At 37.3% G+C, this 20640-nt stretch overlaps 1 pseudogene; it reads right to left on the minus strand.

The window, feature by feature from the left end:
• Positions 1–3719: 3719 nt before the first annotated feature.
• On the minus strand, positions 3720–4759 carry LOC116870306 (annotated as a pseudogene).
• Between the last annotated feature and the right edge of the window lie 15881 nt (positions 4760–20640).

Below are 20640 nucleotides of genomic sequence, written 5' to 3' on the forward strand. Positions count from 1 at the left end.
ATAAATAAATAAATAATGGAAGCAACAAAGAAGTCCTTTAACAAATAAATGGATAAATTATGGTACATATATACATGGAATATTATTTAGCAGTAAAAGTAAATGAGCTGTTAAGCCATGGATGGATATAGTGGAACTTTAAATGCGTGTTAGTAAGTTAAAGGAAACAGTCTAAAAAGCTTCCATAGTTGATGATTCCAACTATATGATGTTCTGGAAAAGGCAAAACTCTAGAGACAGTAAAAAGATCAGTGGTTTCCCATGGACTAGAGAGTGGGGAGTGGTGTGGTGTGAAAGACCACGAGCTAAAGAACAGGAAATTGTTTAGTTGAATAAAGACTGTCTCCTTAACCAGACTTCAGCCAGAGTTCCCTAAGCCCTCTAGTCTTCAACCTTGGGATTCGTCCTTACAGGACCTCCATTGCCTAGTTACAGCAAGAATCCTCTTAAGCCAGTTTAGACAGAATACCCCACCCTTGATATCGGATCACCTTGGCCTGCATTCACCAAGAATATTTCCAAATTGCTTTAGCCAGAATCCCTCGTGGCTCCTGATATTTCCTCTTAGAAATTTTCTGTCTCCTGATCACCACCCTGTTCACTGGCCATAAATCACCATTTGCTCATGCTGTATTGAGCCCACTTACATACTAGGTCTCTTTTCCCCTATTGCAATAGTCCATGAATAAAAGATGTTGTTAACCTCTTTGATTACTGTCTGGCTCTGATTTTCTTTAGTAGTTCATGAAGCTATTCTGTATGATACTGTAATTATGTATCCCTTAAAGTCCTACGACACCAACAGTGAACCTTAATGTAAACAATGGACTTTAGTTAACAATGATGTATCAATATTGTTTCATTAATTGTTATAAATGTACCACATTAATGCAAGTTGTTAGGAACAGGGTCATATGAGTCTCTGTGTATGTGAAGGGTTATATATGGTAAATGTCTGTACTCTCTGTTCAATTTTTCTGTGAATTGAAAACAGGATGATGACATTGACTCATCTGAGAAAGTCTGGAGAAAGAGCCAGCAGGCATTTGGGTCAATAGTTACATGGTGAGTACATTTGCTGATGTTGCATAGGTGGTTGTAGCCGGATTTCAGAAAAGGGTGTTTAGTCAGAGATGTATACCTGCAGATTATTTAGAACAATGGCGATAAATCAAATCCAAGGGTGAGATTATAAAATGAAAGAAAAAAAGACAATGTCAATTCTCAAGTAATTCCAAAATTTAGAAATTAATAGAAATTTCAAAGAAATAGAAGAAATAGAAGTGAGAGTGACGTATGAAGAGGATTGATTTGGAAGTGAGGAATAGAAGATGACATGGTAGTTTTTATTGCAAATATTTTTGTTTTGGACTTCAATTATAGGCTGTGTTGGTACAGAAAAGAATGCCGCATGAAAGACAGAGGCTCCTTGAGTAGTGGGAGAGCAATGGGTCAGTAGAACAATGATTCCCTGGGCCGAGAATTTTGAAGGTCTATGTGGCTGGGGGACACGACTTTAGTGACAACCATTAGTTCTAGAGAAGACTTTCTCCAGCAGTATTCAGCCTCTTGTGGGGCTTCGTGGAGGGCGTAGGTGGTTGGGTCACTGGACTGGGTTTCTGATGTGCAGGTGATAGAAGAAGAGAGGGAAAGAAGTTGGAAGTATGCAGTAGATTCCTGTGACTGCTGTCACAAATGACCACAAACTTAGTGGCCTAAAACAAAACAGATTTATTATCTTACAGTTCTAGCAATGAGAAATCCCAAATCATTTTAACTGGTCTGAAATCAGGGTGTTGGTAAGTCTGCCCTTCCTTTGCAGGCACCAGGGAAAACCTTATTTACTCCTGGTTGTGATGGTATCAGACATTCCTGGCCTGTGGCTACATCACTCTCATCTCTGTCTCTCTCTTCCTGTCTCCTCTGTGTGTGTCGGATCTCCTTTTACTTTTCTCTCTTTTAAAAATATTTTGTTCATTTGATATAGAGATAAAGAGAGAGATAGAGCGAGAGCGCATAAGCGCATATGTAGTGAGGGAGGGGCAGAGGGAGAGGGAGAAGCAGACTCCTTGCTGAGCAGGAAGCCTGACGTTGGGACTTGATCCCACAACCCTGAAATCATGACCTGAGCCAGAGGCAGATGCTTAACTGACTGAGCCACCCAGGAGCCTCTCCCTTTTGCTTTTCTCTTACAAAAATTGTGCCAGTGCATTTAGTGCCCGCCTGGTGTTGGGGTCCGTTATCAAAGGAACGAGACTGAGACAAAATGAAAGTTATGCAAAGCTTTATTCTATGCCAAGCATTAGAAGTCAGACTGATTGGCCAGGGCCACCTCCAAAGAGAGCAACAACTCCCAATCTTACAGGCTCAAGAATTGACTGACCGGTCAGGGCCACCTCTAAAGAGAGTGACCCCTCCCAATCTTACAGGCTACCTTTTATTGGGTAAAACCGCAACCCATATCTTGTTATTTTAACCCACCAGGTTCGTGTCTTTTTCTGACTGGTTAGTTCCATCTGGTCTGGTGATTTGTTTTTTAAGATTACTTCATACCAGGAACTGTTACAAACAGTACTTTGGGGAAGGCTAAGTTATGTTAGGCCACATGCAGGTGGCCAATTCAATTACAATTTATCTTATAGTGGTTGTTTGAACTAGCCAATCACTCTGGTCAGAATTGGTGCCCAAGTTTGGCGCCTAAAAGGTGGGGTTTATATTTTTTGGTGGTTAGGGAGATAGTATGAGTGCTTTTTACTGATTGGATGTCTCCACCTGGCCTGACTCGTCCTTGTATTCTGGGCTCTGTTATTAGGAACTGGCCAACCATATTTTACTGGTTTCCTGGACTTGCTTTTAAGTAAGTTTCTCTGGGCGGTGGGGGGAGGGTTAATTTAAGTTTACTGCAGAAACAATAAAATGGTTGTTTAACCGAGATGGAGTCGCTCTGGCTAAGTAGGCCCTTACACTGGATAATCCAGGTTATTTTTCCATCTCAAAATTATTAATTTAAATTTACTGGCAAAGACCTCTTTTCCAAATGAGGTGACATTTACAGGGATTTGGACCTTATGACTTTGGGAGCTATTATTGGCTTATACAGGGCACTGGAAAGAAAGTTGATTTTGATGATGAGTGTGTGATGGATCCCAAGGTAGATGAAAGAGGTAGAAGGAAGAAGGTAAAAAATGGAGAAAAAGCAAACTGTTAATAGTATTATTAATGTATTAAAACACCTAAAAGCCAGGCTCAAAACCATAAACTATTTTATTTCTGTTAAAAAATGTATACATATTAGTGTGTGTAAATGCATCCATAATATAACACACAAGTGTGTTAATAATGATTATTTCTTGTTGCTGTCATTAGGCTAATTTTTGTTTTATATTTATTTAGTTTGTATTTTCTGCATATTTATCATAAACAAAATTAAATTTTTTTCACATAAGGAAGTATTTACTTGAGGTTTAACATGAAATCATACAAATAAAATTTGTATAAACACAAATCCACATCAAATCATAACACAGATAGCAAAACACAAAGTAAAAATGAAGAAAATTAATTGGTGGCCGTATATAGTTGAACACAGTTGTGCCTTGTACACTAGAAAGTCTTTTACAAAATAATCATCTTAGATCAACAGAAGACCAATCTTTAATGTCGTCCCGTAAGATAGGTTAACTTTAGCAATCTCCTCCTGTTTTCTCCAATGTCCTCCTTTAGCGTGGCTGGTAATTGTTTTGGTGATTGCCACCCTGTTGAGATACCTTGCCATAAGAGCTCTGTTAGCCCTTGTAGTCTGCATGTCCCCATCCATATCCACAGTTCCCAGAGTTATTACACCCAGTATAATCATAGCTGCCATAGCCACTACAGTTCTGATCACCACCATAGGCACTACTGTAATTTCCATACCCTCGATCATAATAGTTACTAAATCCTTGGTTCGAGTTTTGGCCCTGACCTCCTCCTCGACCCCTAGTACCCCCTCGAACACCTCTTGCTCCTCTTGCTCCTTTTTGTTGTTGCTGTTGCTGCCTTTATGCCTCTTTGGGTTGGGTGACTCTGATTTCACACTTCCCAGAACGAATTTGATGATATCTGCTTTCTAACCGTTTCATTACTGGTTCTTTGTCTGTGTATGTGATAAAACAAAATCTTCTTCTTTCATTTGTTTTTGTATCCATGGGGAGTTCAATATTTTCAGTCTCTCCAAAGGCTCCAAAATATTCTTTAATTTGTTCTTCAGAAGGATATGGGCTCAATCCACCCACAAAAATCTTTTGGGGCAGTTCTTTCCCTTTTAAAGCTTGGGCCCCTTTGGGGTCTATCAATTTGCCATCCAGTTTGTGTTCCTTTAGTTCCAAAACTTTGTTAACACTAACAGCATCTTTGAAAAGCACAATTTAAATGCTCTTGATTTTCTGGTCACTGGATTGGTTTTAATAGTACAGTCTACTACTTCCCCAAATCGAGACAAATATTTCATCAGATCTTTCTTGCTTGTATCTCAGCTCAAGCTTCCAGTAAATATTTTGTTGTCACCCTGCTGATTCTTGCTTGCGTTGATCTTGGAGCCCTCTGCAAATTCCTTTATGTTGCTGTTCTCATTCATGTCCTCTGTTGTGGCAGATTTGGCGGCCGGGGGGGGGGGGGGGGGGGGGGGGGAGGGGTGGAGGTGGGAGTGATGGGTGTCGGTCTGGGTTGGGGCACCAGCAGGGGTGGAGCGTTGTCTGGAGCTGGATTTAAAATGTCGTTGGAAGAGAACAAAATCAAATTTTCAAAGACCCCGCATTATGTTATATTATATATGGCTCCTTTTTAACTCCTCTTGAAATTATATTTTCTTAAAATATTTGAAATAAAATATGGCGTTGTGGTTCAAGCAATATCATAAGGCCAGAAACATAGTGCCCATTTAAGTGTGGTCTGTGTCTTAGGTTAGAGCAACATTAGCTTCTTAAGCATAAGAGTTTGTTGTTCTAGGGTAAAACACTATGTAGTCTGACTACCTGTGGATTTGAACATCAATAATCAGACATAGAGGGAGCAGGTGTTAACGCTGTCAAAATCTTGGCAATTTATTTTTCCTAACTTAAATCCTCCTTCAGTTGCTGATAGATATTATTCTTCAGCTCCCCCTTGATCTCAGCTGGAGTCTCTGACTTGAGGCTTATGTGGTGATTATAAAGTACCTAAAACTCTTCAGATGAAAGGGATATTAGTACAAAATACTAATAAGCATTATAATTATAAGTGGTCTCAGCACTAGGGTGTTTGCTGGCATCAGAAACGGAATAAGCAGTCTGAATACAGAACTGTCAAAAATGTTTCATTTGGGAAGCATTTTAGGAAGGTTGGTGAGAAAGCATTGACTCAAAGTTGTGTTATTCTAATTCTTTAAAATCATGAAAGAAATTATGCAATGACTCAAAGCAAGCAAACAGATAAGGATGGTAATTTGGAGGCTTATTGATCCAAGGAAATGGAATTGAATGACCAATGTCTATGTCGGGTAAAAGACAACATAATTAAACTGATTTCTTTGGAGACATAGGAAGATGGATTTTCTTGAAGTTCATTACTGACATGCTATATTAGGGGAAAAAAGACAATTGCTTTAGTATGTACCTCCATCATTATTACATATTGGTATTAATCTCTGTGATTTTTAAATATAGCACCTGTATGCTTAATGTCTGCCATTTGGTTTTCTTGTAATTACCAAAAATATTTGCACTACCGATTTTTATGAGCATCATGTGGTCATGATGCGAGCAGTTGTCATGAGATAAAACTGTAAGCACTCACATTATTTTTCAGTGTATTATTGCCCTTAAAGATTTTTATTTGTTGTTTTACAAAATGTTAACAGAACCTCCAAGTGACAATGTTCCCATTACTTTTAAACAAAATGAAGGGCACGCTCTGATGTCTCACAGACTCTTGTCTCTGCATTTATTGACATTTTAAATTCAAATGTCAAACTTAATAGTGATACAAGAGAATGTTTTCATAATGAATGGAATAGATGAACTTTTGAAAGCAGATTATGGTCAGTGGGTTAATAAAATGCAAGCACTCAGGGATGACTTTGGGCACTATGATTTTGTATAAAATGATTGGAAAAATAAATCCTGCTTTTAGCATAGAAATGTAACTTAATTAATCCCATCCAAATATCCTTTCTCTAAAATGTTGTTGGCTGCATGAGATCACTGTTACTTAATGCTAGCTGAGGTATAAAGATACTAGCGCATCAACTCTTTCAAGGAGGAACAGGATTTTTTACCTATACTTATCCCAATGGCTGTACTTATGAAACTTTAATGTGTGTAGGGATAGCTGAGGGATCATGTCTCCGGTTCAGTAAGCGGATTGGGCCACAAGATTCTGCAGTTCTAGCAAGCTCCCAGGAAAGATGCCTGCTGCTAATTCACAGATCACACTTTGAGTAGCAAAGTCCTATGGGAGAATATCGTATAGGCCCTTCATATCAGTATGTACTTACCAGGTTCAGCATTAATACTCTTCTCTGCATGTTGATTGTCAAATCCTCTCACCTAACAAACAGCCAGGAATCCCTTTGACCAAGGAAAGCTGTTTATTACACCTAATGCAGTAACAGAGAGCACTGTTTTGGCAGAATCTAAGTAAAATTTTGGAACGGACAGTTTGGAGAAAGATTGATATTGACTGAAAGGTGGGAAACTGATCTAAATGGATAAAGTTAATGACATAATGGTTTGGGATTGATGGATAGAGATGGGAGATATTTAAAATGAGCCCTAATAAATAGGCCACTGCCTGATAAGCAAGCTCTTTGCCCAGATGAGAAATCTATTCAGAAAAGGGAGTCATTGGCTCAGGTGAAAAACTGTCTCTACCAATTAATTTTCAGAAATGTTATGCAATAAACAATGAAATTGTTTCTGTTATTTCGTAACAGAAATGTTATGCAATAAAAATGGATCAAGTTGTTTAAGCATTTTGATGAAAGTAGTGATATTATTTCTCATGCCTCAAATACTATTCTGAATTAATGATAGGTCAGCCTTCCCAGTGACAAAGACAGAGGTGGATTGTATTCCCACGTTTTTCTCTTGTCCTCATTTCACGCTTAAATTTCATCAGCTACATACCAGATAGTTCTTGCACACTATGTCCTAACGATATTGTCAGATGTCATTTCTGGACCATAAGCCATAGAGTCCATTCAGTGTCATAGCCTGACTTTTAAACACAGTCCCTAAGAGTAAGTGAGTGCTGGATAGGTTTACTCAACAATGGAAGAAAAGAAGGAGGCGGATGAAGGCGGGATGGAAAGACAGAGGGAGGTAAATGTATCTCTAAGTGTAAAATGAAACTGATCATCCAATTTTATCAAGTTGCACTGGTAAGAAGCTTTTCAGCTTGTGGAACGGAGGAATCGATATCATATCTTATGATGAAATCCCAAACGTCTGGTCAGGAAGTTAGAACGGTACAGTTACTTTCATAAATGAAACCCTAGAAAATGATCTTCTTTCTTTTATTCAGAATATCTTACAAAAAATGATAATCCAGTTCAAAGTGAATACAGAGAATTTCAGTGTTAAGAAGGCAAAGTGATTTTGTGACTGTTTACTGTTCCTCATAAGAAAGACAAAAGTCCTGGGAAAGGGTCTCTGTGTGTGTGGTGTGTGTCTTTTAAACTGAGGATTTTATTTCTCCCCAGTTATTAAATTTGGCTATTATTCTCTCTCTCCTAGTAAGCACCACATTTATGACTATCTTACACTTGAGGTCACCTATAATCTGAAGCAATAACTAATGAGATGCTTTCCTTGTATTTCCTCTTGCTGAGATAAAAAATTGCCTTCTGTAGCTCCGCATAGGAACCTGAGGTTGGAACCAAAATAAGAAGAGTTCTTTAATAGTATCAAATTAATATGGATTAACCAGGGGTTCTCTGAGTGTGGTTTCCTACCAGTAACACCAGCTGCTAGATGTTTATTAGAAATGAAAATGCTTAGGCTACACTTTAGACATACCACATCCAACATCCAGCCTATATGTTTTATTAGGCCCCCAGGTGGTGTTGATGGCTGCCAGCATTTGAGAACTAGTGGATTTGGGCATCAATAGCATAGTGCTATCCATGGAGCAAGGGTAGGAATTTGTAAAGTAACATTTTCTGCATCATCTTTCAGGGGAAATGGAGTAGGATATACAAGTCCCCAACCACATGGGATGCAATTTAATAGAATTCATTAAGATTCTTCTAATAAACTCTCACTCCAGTAACTCCTTATTCTTGCACCAGGTTCTCCCTCCTTTCCCCTCCTCTTCTGGTATACACTTGGTTCCACATGAGTAGACCATCAGACCTTGAAGCATCAGCCTATGGGAATATGCATCTAGCAAGGGAATCTTCCCCTGAAGAGGTGTTGAATATGAGAATTCCACAGCAGCTTCTGAAAGAATTAGATTTTTCTCCAGATAGTTACATAGCCATTTCAGATCAGCCTGATCAAAATGTTAGAATAATTTTTTTTAATTTGGTTTAATTTATTGTTTATGCACCATGCCCAGTGTCCATGCAGTCCGTGCCCTCCATAATACCCACCACCAGGCTCACCCAACCTCCCACCTCACTCCCCTCCAAAATCCTCAGTTTGTTTCTCAGAGTCCATAGTCTCTCATGGTTTGTCTCCTCCTGTGATTTCCCCCAACTCCCTTCTCCTCCCCTCTCCCCATGTCCTCCGTGTTATTCCTTATGCTCCACAAGTAAGTGAAACCATATGATAATTGACTCTCTCTGCATGACTTATCTCACTCAGCATAATCTCCTCCAGTCCTGTCCATGTTGATACAAAAGTTGGGTATTCATCCTTTATGATGGAGGCATAATACTCCATAGTGTATATGGACCACATCTTCCTTATCCATTCGTCCATTGAAGGGCATCTTGGTTCTTTCCACAGTTTGGCAACTGTGACCATTGCTGTTATGAATATGATGGCCCTTCTTTTCACTACCTCTGTATCTTTAAATGTTAGAAGAATTTTTAGTGATATTCCAAAACAGAGATGGTGGAAGAGGAGGGCAAAAGGCATGAGATGATAGTAGGGTAGTAGGATAAGGTAGAGGGAGAGGGGAGAGATTCAAGAAATGAATTGAGGGGCGCCTGGGTGGCTCAGTGGGTTAAAGCCTCTGCCTTCGGCTCAGGTCATGATCCCAGGGTCCTGGGATCGAGCCCCGCATCAGGCTCTCTGCTCCGCGGAGGGCCTGCTTCCTCCTCTCTCTCTGCCTGCCTCCCTGCCTGCTTGTGATCTCTCTTTCTGTCAAATGAATAAATAAAAAATCTTAAAAAAAAAAAGAAATGAATTGACTTTTGTAGAAAAGAATTTAGGCACAGCTAGAGCCTGGACCTATTGGAAAAATCTGTCCTTGAAAATTGGCTTTCAATCACTTTCCTGATGAGCATGCAAGAAGGTGTTAAGTCTAGGGAGCAACTTGCAGATAGCCATTCCTACCATGTCAGGCGGTGTTCAGAAAGTAAGGGAGTCACCCAATTTGAATAATTGAAGGAAATTGATGATCTGGGGCCTGGACACCCAATGAAATATCTTACCCTTAGAGAGAAGGCTGTGGTGGTTCTTACCCTATGCAGCTCTTTGTAAGACCTTTCATCATCTTCTATCATTATGTGCTTCAAGAGAATTCGTGTTTCCCTGTGTTTTTCACTTGGTGACAAAATGGGCAGTGTGTGTGTGTGTGAGAGAGAGAAAGAGACAGACAGACAGACAGAGAAGAATAGGCTAGAAGGATAGAAAAGGGTCTGGATACAAGATTGGATTCCTATGATTTGTCTTGGAAAGCTGGACAATTAAACCTGCCATTTACAGAATAAGACGAAAATAACAAAGGATAGCTCATCTACTCATGTCAGTCTTGGACTTAGAAATCTTGGAAAATTTAAGATCAGATGGTACTGATTACTATACCTAAGATTACTTGTATTCTTTTAAATTAGGGTGCATATGGATTTTGCTTGAAATGTATCCACCGTATAAGTGAATTGAAAGAATATAAATAAGTTGAAATTTCCATTAAATTCTATATGGAATAAGATGGGATCGGGAGGGAGACAAAGCATAAGAGACTCTTAATCTCAGGAAACAAACTGAGGGTTGTTGGGGGTCGGGGGGAGGGATAGGGTGGCTAGGTGATGGACACGGGAAGGGTATGTGCTAGGGTGAGTGCTGTGAAATGTGTAACCCTGATGATTCACAGTCCTGTATCCCTGGAGCAAGTAATACATTATATGTTAATAAAAATAATTTTAAAAATTCTATATGGAAAGATGTAATGAATGTCAGCTTTATCATTTTTCCTTTTTTATAACATTTCTTCTCATGAGTGCAATCACAGGAAAGGAGATCATTCATTTGACTCCTGAAAACCATCTGAGAGTGGGATGGGTAGACTTTGGGTTTCACAGCTTATAATAAAACCATGTTAATGATTTGTACTGGTTTGAATTTGTGTTGAGTTCATATCATTCTTGTCTGGCTATTTCTGAGTATTTAATACAGGATGGTTTAGGGATGTATTAGGAGAAACTGATTTGAAATATGGACAAAAGAGGAATCATTCTAAGTTTGGGTCATTGCATATTTAAAGCCATGAAATGGTGTTTAATAATGCAGACATACCAAAGTTAAGACATTGAAAATAGTGCTCCCAGTGTAATTGTAAACTTGATGATGCTGCACACACAGCAAAAGTCTATGATTTAGGAAGCCAACCTCATATGAAATAACTATATATAAATTGTTATTAGAGACATGTTGATGGGAATTGTAATTCTAAAATTTGTTGCTTGGATCCATATAAATTTGTAACTACAATATTTGTGAATATTTTTCCACGTAAATTCATTAAAAGGAGAAAACATGTTTTTCCTATATCTTATGAAGTCCTCCACAATATAAAGTTTTAATTTTAATATCAGGATAGAAAATAGAGGTGGTCTTTTCACATTTAAAGATTTTAATAATGAGATAAAAGGCCAATAAGCCAATTAAAGCAGCAAAATATAAAATACATTATTCATACCAGCTTTCTATAAAAGTATTTTAATTTTTTGAGTTGAAAAAGCATGAGATATTGGGCATCTGGGTGGCTTAGTCAGTTAAGCTTCTGCCTTTGGCTCAGGTCATCATCCCAGGGTCCTGGGATCAAGCCAGGCATTGGGCTCTCTTCTCAGCAGGGAGCCTGCTTCTCCATCTCCTCCCTGCTCGTGCTCTTTCTTGCTATCTCTATCTCTGTCTCGCTATCTCTATCTCTGTCTCTCAAATAAATAAAACATTTTTAAAAAACCCACAAAGTATTATATTGATTATTGATGCAACTATACATGTAGGGAAAATCTGATATTATAGTTCACTTTTCCAAAGTGCTGTGGAGATAGAATAGCAGGAAGTGGCTTTAAAATTGATAGAACAAAAGATGCACGAAGGAGTGTCATTAAGTTCCATAAAATACGTGTCAGGAGGCTCTATCTATTCCAATACATGGTATGGCTTTAGTCATCTCTGCAATTATGCATACAATTGTTTTCAGAGTCAGCAGCAAAACTTTTACTTTTTTTGTTATATTCAACACTTTCAGATTAAAACCATAATCCTAATTTTAGAAAATTTAGAGCACCCAGAAAAGCATAAAAAATATTGAAAACTACTTGTAAAATAGGCTCTGATAGGAGATATCTGTCAACATTTTCATGTATTTCTCAAAAATACATTTTGGTAGCTACTTTTATTGAAAGAGCATATGTAATATTATATACGGGGATACATGTGTATACATATAAAACATGGATCATGGTACACATATATCCTGCTTATATTAATATTTCAAACATCTTTTTAAAAATGACTTCATAATCCAATAGAAGGCCATTTATAACCAAGATCATTGGCTGATTCTAAAATTTTTCTGGTGTAGGGTGCCTAGGTAGCTCAGTCAGTTAAATGGTTGCCTTTGGCTCAGGTGACCGTGCCATGGTCCTGGAATTGATCCCTGCATGGGGCACCCTGTTGAGTGGGGAGCCTGCTTCTCCTTCTATCCCCTCCCTGCCTGCATTCTCTCCCTCTCTCTGTCAAATCAATAGTCTTTAAAAAATTTTTAAAAAATAAAAATTTTATAGTGTAAAATTTGGGTACATAGTGCTAAACATTTATTTACTTACTTACTTAAAGATTTATTTATTTACTTATTTGACAGGGAGAGAGAGAGAGAGAGAAGCAGGCTCACCACTGAGCAGGGAGCCCTCCATGGGGCTCAATCCCAGGACCCTGGGATCATGACTTGAGCTGAAGGCAGATACTGAGCCAACTGAGCCACCCGGGTCCCCTTCTTTTTATTTTTATTTTGTTCAGATTTTATTTATTTATTTAACAGAGAGAGAGAGAGAGTTAAACCTTCGTTTTTGTATATATTTTCTTATTTCCTTACCATATTTTCTACGAGGGACGCTTAGAAACCAAGCAGCATGAACTTTCTGCGCGTCTCCTAAAAAAAATCACATCGTGTTAAGAAGTTTGCATGAGCCCTGGGCTGAGTGATAACCCAAGATTTGTTCTCAGCTCTCTCACATTAAGCAAGGAGAGAATGATTACAGATATGACCACTGTCAAAAAGCCATCAGGGAAGAGCCAGGTGAATGGCAGCTGGGCTAGCCCTGACAACATGAGCAGCTGAGACCTCTAACAAAATTCATCTTCAGATACTCTAAGTGAGGAAAATAAACCCTACCCTTGGTAGCTCTCTTTTAAGGACCCTCTTTTTCTTGCCTTTTGGCTTTTTATTTATCAGATAAGTGAGATTATTTGTAACCCTTACAAAGATGTTTTGTATGGCCAATGATTTTTATTATTTGACATGAAATAATACACCTTATTTGGTATTCAGTAGAAGGCATAATAACTGTCATGTTAGAGAAAACAACTTGGTTTCAAAGGGAAGTGTGTTTTTCTTTTTTTATAATTTTATTTATTTATTCAAGAGAGAGAGCAGAGTGAGAGAGAGAGAGCACAAGTGGGGGTGAGGGACAGAGGGAGAGGGAGAAGCAGACTCCCCACTGAGTAGGGAGCCTGATGTGAGGCTTGATCCCAGGACTCTGGGATCATGACCTGAGCCGATGGCAGATGCTTAACTGACTGAGCCACCCAGGCGCCCCAAAAGGTAAGTGTATTTTTTCGGTAAAAAATAAATATTCTTCAGCATCTTCTAAATGACTTAGAAGTATTTTTGAGAAGTTCTAGAAGTGTTTGGGTGAGACTAGATATGTAGACTCCTAAAGCTGGCTGCTCTTTAGATAACCTTGCTCATTTGGGATTTTAAATTCCAGGATTACTGAGAGAGAGAGACAGATGGAGAATGATGAATACAGAAAGAGAGAGAGATATGGAGGGAGGGACAAGGACAGAGAGCCAGAGAGAGACAGAAACACACACACACACACACACACACACACACACACACACACACACGAGAAGGAATGCAAGAGAGACAGAGACTGAGTCAGAGACAAGAAAGAAACAGAAAATAAAAGCATATGTTTAGCGATTCTGAAAATGTTATTAATGTTATTGAAAAAATAGTGTCTATGGGACGTCTGGGTGGCTCAGTTGGTTAAGCCACTGCTTTCGGCTCAGGTCGTGATCCCAGGGTCCTGGGATTGAGTCCCGCATTCGGCTCCTTGCTCAGTGGGGAGCCTGCTTTTCTCTCTGCCTCTGCCTGCCACTCAGCCTGCTTGTGTGTACTCCCTCTCTCTCTGACAAATAAATAAATAAAATCTTTTTAAAAAAAAGAAAAATAGTGTCTAGTTTAGTTTTTCCACATCACATTACATGATGATCTTTACAGCTGTAAATAACTTTCAAAGCCACGTTTCTCTTCTTATGAAAGGAATATTCTCCCTCACCTTGCTCTATCAATATGTGTTAGTACAATAAGTCCTTGACTACAACAATTTAAAAATGCAGTGAGACCCAAAGTTTTCAAATTTAAAATAAGGAAAATTCGCCACTTTGCTATTGAAATGTGCTCCATTATAAATAATTTCTCATCCTAAATTCCAGCCATCACAAGATGCTGACGCCATTCATCTGGAAAACGTAAAGAAAATAAGGCAGATGAGCTGAAGTGAAAATAAATCTTTCACAAATTTGCGCATCAGCACTTTTCTGTTTTTAGATAGAAAACATTGATAGTGCAAACGATTTCATAATGTGTAGATTCTTCCTCTGAGCAATAGTCACTTCCATATATTTTAGTTTTATTAATAGAGCAAATCCACATGAATTTCTTTCCTGCAAATTCTTACATACTCATCCCGGGATCTAGTCTAATTTCCATGTGGACTTAAGTATCACTACAGTCTGAAATCTCCTCTCTGGTGTTTTGTGTATATCTTTCACAAAAGGTAACTAAATGAAACTGGGTATAGATTTCTGTTAATCTAGATTCTTCCTAAATTCTAAACTCTGCTATCCTAACTGCATGACTTCTTCCAAAGCCAACAAGTTCTGAAATCACTGCTTTCTCCTCTGTCCTTCATTTTCTTCTTCTTTTTTAAAAAGATTTTATTTATTTTTTGTCATATATATATATATATATAGAGAGAGAGAGAGAGAGCGCGCACACAAGTAGGTAGAGAGGCAGGCAGAGGCAGAGAGAGAAGCAGGCTCCCCGCTGAGCAAGAAGCCCGATGTGGGTCTTGATCCCAGGACTCTGGGATCATGACTTGAGCTGAAGGCAAACGCTTCAATGACTGAGCCACCCAGGCATCCCCATTTTCTTATTTTTGGGTTTACCTGTCTTTTCCAGAAATGTCTTAGCTTCATTAATACAATAGTTATGTCACTCATATTCAACATTTTGTCTCCTGTACCATCAAAGAAGTCATTCAATAAATATTTTCTGAATATTTAGGTGTTAATTAATTTAGAAATTGACAAACACTTACTGAGAATTCCAAGAGTCACATAATGTTTTAATAGCAAGTGATCATTCTCTCCTAAATTATACTCTAATTTTAATCTCTTTTAATTGCTAAATACTGTGAATATTATTTAGTACATTTTTGGAGCCATTTCATACATAAGCATTTATAGATGCATGAAGGGAACATTTATCTCCTTACTTTGCTAAAGTGAAGCCACACAATGTTCATGTAACAATGCATAATCCACTTCAATTTTTAAAGTGCTTTATAAATGTTCTATATGATGAATGAACTCTAATTTCTTTAAGTAAGTGCCTTATTAATGTATATATGAGTAGTTTCCAGCTGTTGTTACGAAATGTGCTTTTGCTGTGAACACTCTTACATACGCATTTTTGCTTAATAACTCTAAAGGCCAAAAGGAAAGTGCATTTTAAATTTTGATAAGTGTACTTAATCTGGCTTCATTCTGGAAAGATTATAACAGTTTATTCTTCTATTGCAGTGTCTGGGAGTGTTCATTTTCCAATATCCTTTCTAACATGCTCTTTATTTTACTTAGTGATCTTTGTATTTTATTAACCATATACAAAAATAAACTCTTGATCCTTATTCCCCAAACCGCCCCTCAGTCATTCCTGTCTCAATAGTGGCAACTTTCGTACCAAGGGTCTCCAGAGGCAGGGTTTCTATGTTGCAGTTTTGAGGCAGAATTCCTGTCTTTGCTGTTAAATTTCTCAACTGATTAGATGAGGCCCACCCACATCATGGAGGATAATCTTCTTTACTTCAAGTCTACGGATTTAAATGCTAATCCCATCTTCAAAGTATCTCCAGTAATATCCAGGCTGGTAAAGTTTTGCCAAACAATTAGATATCCTGGCTTAGACAGTTTGACATATAAAATTAACTAGCACAGCAGTTTACACATTGCTCAGGCCAAAAGTCTTAGAGTCATTTTTGACTGGTCTCTTTCATATGACATAACTGGTCTATAACTAAATCCTATAGGTTTTACCCTCAAACCCATCTTTTTATCTTCACATCCATATCTATCATTGTGCTCCAATGACAATGATTCTTGGATGACTACAGTGGCCTCCAAGCCACTCTCTTGCTTTCCACTCTTGCCTGCCCCATCTCCCATTCCCCTCCAGCACACATATATCCTCCATAAACACAATCAGAATAATCTTTATTAAGGTCACTCCTCTGCTCAGAACACCCCAATGGTTTCCCATCTCAAGCCATGTAAAATCAGAATTGCTTGCTGCTGACAAGACTGCGGCCTCTGAGCCTGGCCTCATCTCCATCACTGTGCCATCTATGTCACTACGGCCACATTAGTCTCTTTGCTGTCCTTTGACCAAAGTCCTGTCTCAGAGTCTTTTCCCTTCTGTTCTATCTGCCTCGCATTCCCTTCCCCAGATAGCTGCATTTCATCATACCTCACTGGATTGAGGTCTCTGCCCCCAAATCACCATAACAAAGTCCTTTCCTAACAAGCCTTTTTTTTTTAATTGTGTTATATTAGTACATCATTAGTTTTTGATATATGGGATATGGGTGAGTCTGGTGATGGGTATTAAGGAGGGCATGGGTTGCATGGAGTACTGGGTGTTATACGCAGACAACGAGCCATGGAACATTGCATTTAAAATGCTAACAAGCATTTTTAAATGCATTTTAAATGCTGACAAGCATTCTTAAATACAATCATGCCAAACCCTGGAAGTCTCTATGCCTGTGATGCTGCTTTCTTTGGCTTCATTGCAATAATCACATTCTGATATAAAATGTATGGATTATGAAACTGTCAACTTAATTTCTGTTAGTTTCCCTCCAGTCCCCATACAATGGAATATAAGTGCCATGAAAGTGGAAACAAAACCAAAACTTTTCACTGTAGTGTCTCCAAGTAATTAGAATTGATTGTGCCAATACAGTCTCCACTCTAAAAATTTATAGATTCATTACTTGATTAGCAATATTTGTTTAATTTAAATGCCTCTTTTTTGAATTATTGAATGGATGCTTCATATAATAAGCTCATGCTCTACTAATTAAACAAAATATTTTTATTTCATACTTTCAAAATCATTTGTTGTGTGTCTTTCATCTCCCTTTTATAAGTAGGAGAATAGAATAAAATAATTTAACTATTTGACTATTACAGAGCTAATAAGAATAAAACTATGTTGAGACACTGGGTTTTGTGACTCAAAGTCTGTAATATAGAAAAAAAATCCATATCAGTAAAATAATGCTCAAACCTCCAAAAAGATATAATAATTTTAAATTTGTATGCACAAAACAACACAGTTTAAAAATACTCAAAATGAAAACTTTTATAGCTGAAGGTAGAAACAGAGAACACATTTGTTATTGGAGACTTCTCTATCTTTCTCTTAGCAACTGATTGAACTACTGGACAGAAAATAAGCAAATATAGAGAAGATCTGACCAACACAACTGAAGGGTCTGCCAATAGAATGTAAGAGATTTGTATAGACTACTTCACCCCAAACTGCAGAATACATATATATATATATATATATATATATATATATATATATATTCTGATATTCTGTTCATGCATACATGGTGCATTTACCATGATAGGCCATATCCTGGGTCATAAAAACAGAACAAACAAAAAATCCTACAGGTAATATGGGAAAAGATGGAATACTTTCCTTTATAATCAGGAACAAGGCAATGATGAAAAAATGTAGATCGGTAAGGAAGTAGTAAAGCTGATAACACTTCTGTTCACAAGGAATCTACCTCTTAAAAATAGAATTGAGTCCAGTATGGTCATACAGTACAAGAGCACCAGACAGAAAACAGTCTCATTCTATGTACCTACAATAGCCTTGTGGAAAATAAAACTTAAAAGGACAAAATAACATTTGCATTTGCTTCAAAGAAAATGAAAAATTCTTAGGTATAAATATGCTTAAAACTGCATGCTATAAATTAAAATCTACTTATAAAATAAATCAAAGAAGACCTATATAAATGGAATCGTTTATGATATTTATGCATTGGAAGAGTTAATTTAGGAATGATGTCATTACTTCCCAAAATGATCATAATTTTAATGCAATTCTTATCAAAATTCCAGGAAGATTTTGTAGATCTAGTTATGCTTCTTCTAAAATTTATGGAAAAAGGCATGAGCCTTAAAATAGCTAAAGCAATCTTGAAAAATAATAAAGTCAGAGAAATTAGCCTACCCAATATTGTCTTTCTATATGACACAGTAATTAAGAGAGAATAGTACTGGCTAAGGTTTAGACCTATAGATCAAAGGAAAAGAATAGAAATCTTACAAAGAGACTCACATAAATATGCCAGACTGATTTTGGGCAAAGGTGAAAAGACAATTTAGATGTCTTACAACAGGAAAATGGTTAATCCAAGTGGTGCATACACACTTGGATTAACCAGAGTTAATGCAAGTTCTACTGAAAAGAAAAAAAGAACTGACACACTCAACAATTTGAATGAAACTCTGGGAAATTCTGCTAAGGAAAAGAATCCAAATGCAAAACGTTGTATCCTTTGTGAATTCATTTATGTAAAAGTTTACAGAAGTCGTCAACATATCAGTGATTAGCAGAGATGAACAAAGGGGCGATGGTGAAAGAGAACTGAGTAGTCATAAGAAGGCTACACCAGGAATCCTCGTGCTGCTGGAGCTACTTTGTATCTTGATTGTTGTTGTGGTCACACAAATTTAAATATGGTTTAAAATTGAGTAGAACTAAATACACACATGTGAATGAGTGCATGGAATCTGATTAAGTTTGATGGAGTCTATCAATGTAAATTTCCTAATTGGGATAGTGTCCTATAGCTATTCAAGAAGCTGCCATTGGAGGAAACTGGCTGAAGGATATATGGGGTCTCTGCGTTGATTTTTTAACATTGTGTGCATCTTGATTTTCTCAGAATAAAAGGTGTTAAAAATACAATTACAGCTTTCTGTGTATGCCTCAAAAATCGAATTCTTATCCCTCATTACCTCTCAGTCTTAATCAGTTTTCTGAATTGAGTACTAAATGCATTTATGTTTTTTACATGAAAATGTAAGCATTAACAATGCATAGTATTGATTTGTATCCTTTTCAATTTTATATAGATAAAAACAGTATAATGTAGCCTTCATACTCAATTTTGCTAAACATTATGTTTACTGTATTCAAGCATTTATTAGTATGTTGTTCAATTATAGACAAATTCAATTATGTGGTTGCACAATTGATATAATCTTTTAGTTTTTTTGTTGAATTTTTAAATATTACAAGTAATGTTGCAAAAAATCTGGATATTATCCATGTAGACATCATGAACCCCCACAGTGATAAAAAAATGTTTATGAGGTTATAGTTATTTTTATAAAATGTCCATGACAATTTTGGCCCCAGAATTTTCAGTATAAATCCTTTATCTACTATTATAATCCTTGACCACCTTTTATATCTACTATACTGTAGAACACTGACATCTTACAAATGCATTCAATAGAAAAGTAGAGGCTGGTTCCTGTGTGTCAACATCTAAAATGGAATTTTATTTAAAAGCACAGACGTATGATACTTTGATTTCAGAGTCCACAAGGGTAGCACCTGGACTGTTAAATTGCCAGAATTTAATATTGTGGTTGTTGAAGCCCATGTTATAGGAGAACAGATTTAATAATTTCTGGTGAGCCCCGTCTTTCTCGGGAGACCAGCATATAGGAAATACCCACTCACTCAGGGGAAGAGACAGCTATTGAGGTAAAGTACTTGGAGAATGAATCTTATAAAAGTGTATATCCTGGAAAAAAAAAAGAGTGTATATCCCGTTAAGTACAGCTCTTGGCTTTAAACAATCCTAAAATATGGAAGAAGACTCAAGAAGGTACAAGACTGATTTTATTTTCTGTTATTATTAGGTAACCTGAGGTTGAATTAATGCCATTCCAAGTAGTCTTTACTAATCATCTGTCTCATGTATGGGAGAGGGAATCCCTGTCCGTGTCATTTCCTTCTCACCCAGGTAGGGAAGCTTATTTAGGAACAAGAAAAGGAGATGCCCATTTCATGGGTACCTGATGCCAGCTTCAAAGAAGGTGAATCAGTACCAGTAACTTCCTCTCTTTTGTTAAAGGGAAATATGTTCTTTCTCAAGGGATATCAAAACCCCAGGATATCAAACTTCTCACTGGAGATGCTGGTGAGAGATGATAGGTCAATGAAAACTCAAATCCATTATTAGATGTTCAAATTAAATGTAGCCAGAATTTCCTTTCAACCCTGGAAACTATCAGCTATCATTTCCTTAGTGTAGAATTCATGTACAGTAGCGATGTCAGGTGTTTGAATGTTCAAAAACAAAAGAAAACAGACTTACCGAATATTCATATCTTCCTTCATGTAGCATCTAAGAAATCAAGCTCTTTCTCATCTGATAAACTCTTCCCCATACATCAAATTAACTATATTTCCCAAACTAGTTTTCGTGAAATGTCTATGAGTATTTAGACATTGTTAAAATATGTTTTAGACAGAGTGTTGCATTAGATAGGTCAGGGTTTGATACACAGTTGTGACAAACTTAGACCCTTAGTTACTTAACATCAACAAGTTCAT

This window comes from Lontra canadensis, unplaced genomic scaffold (genome assembly GCF_010015895.1).
Source record: "Lontra canadensis isolate GAN:19392208 unplaced genomic scaffold, GSC_riverotter_1.0 scaffold22, whole genome shotgun sequence".
Lineage (NCBI taxonomy): Eukaryota > Metazoa > Chordata > Mammalia > Carnivora > Mustelidae > Lontra > Lontra canadensis.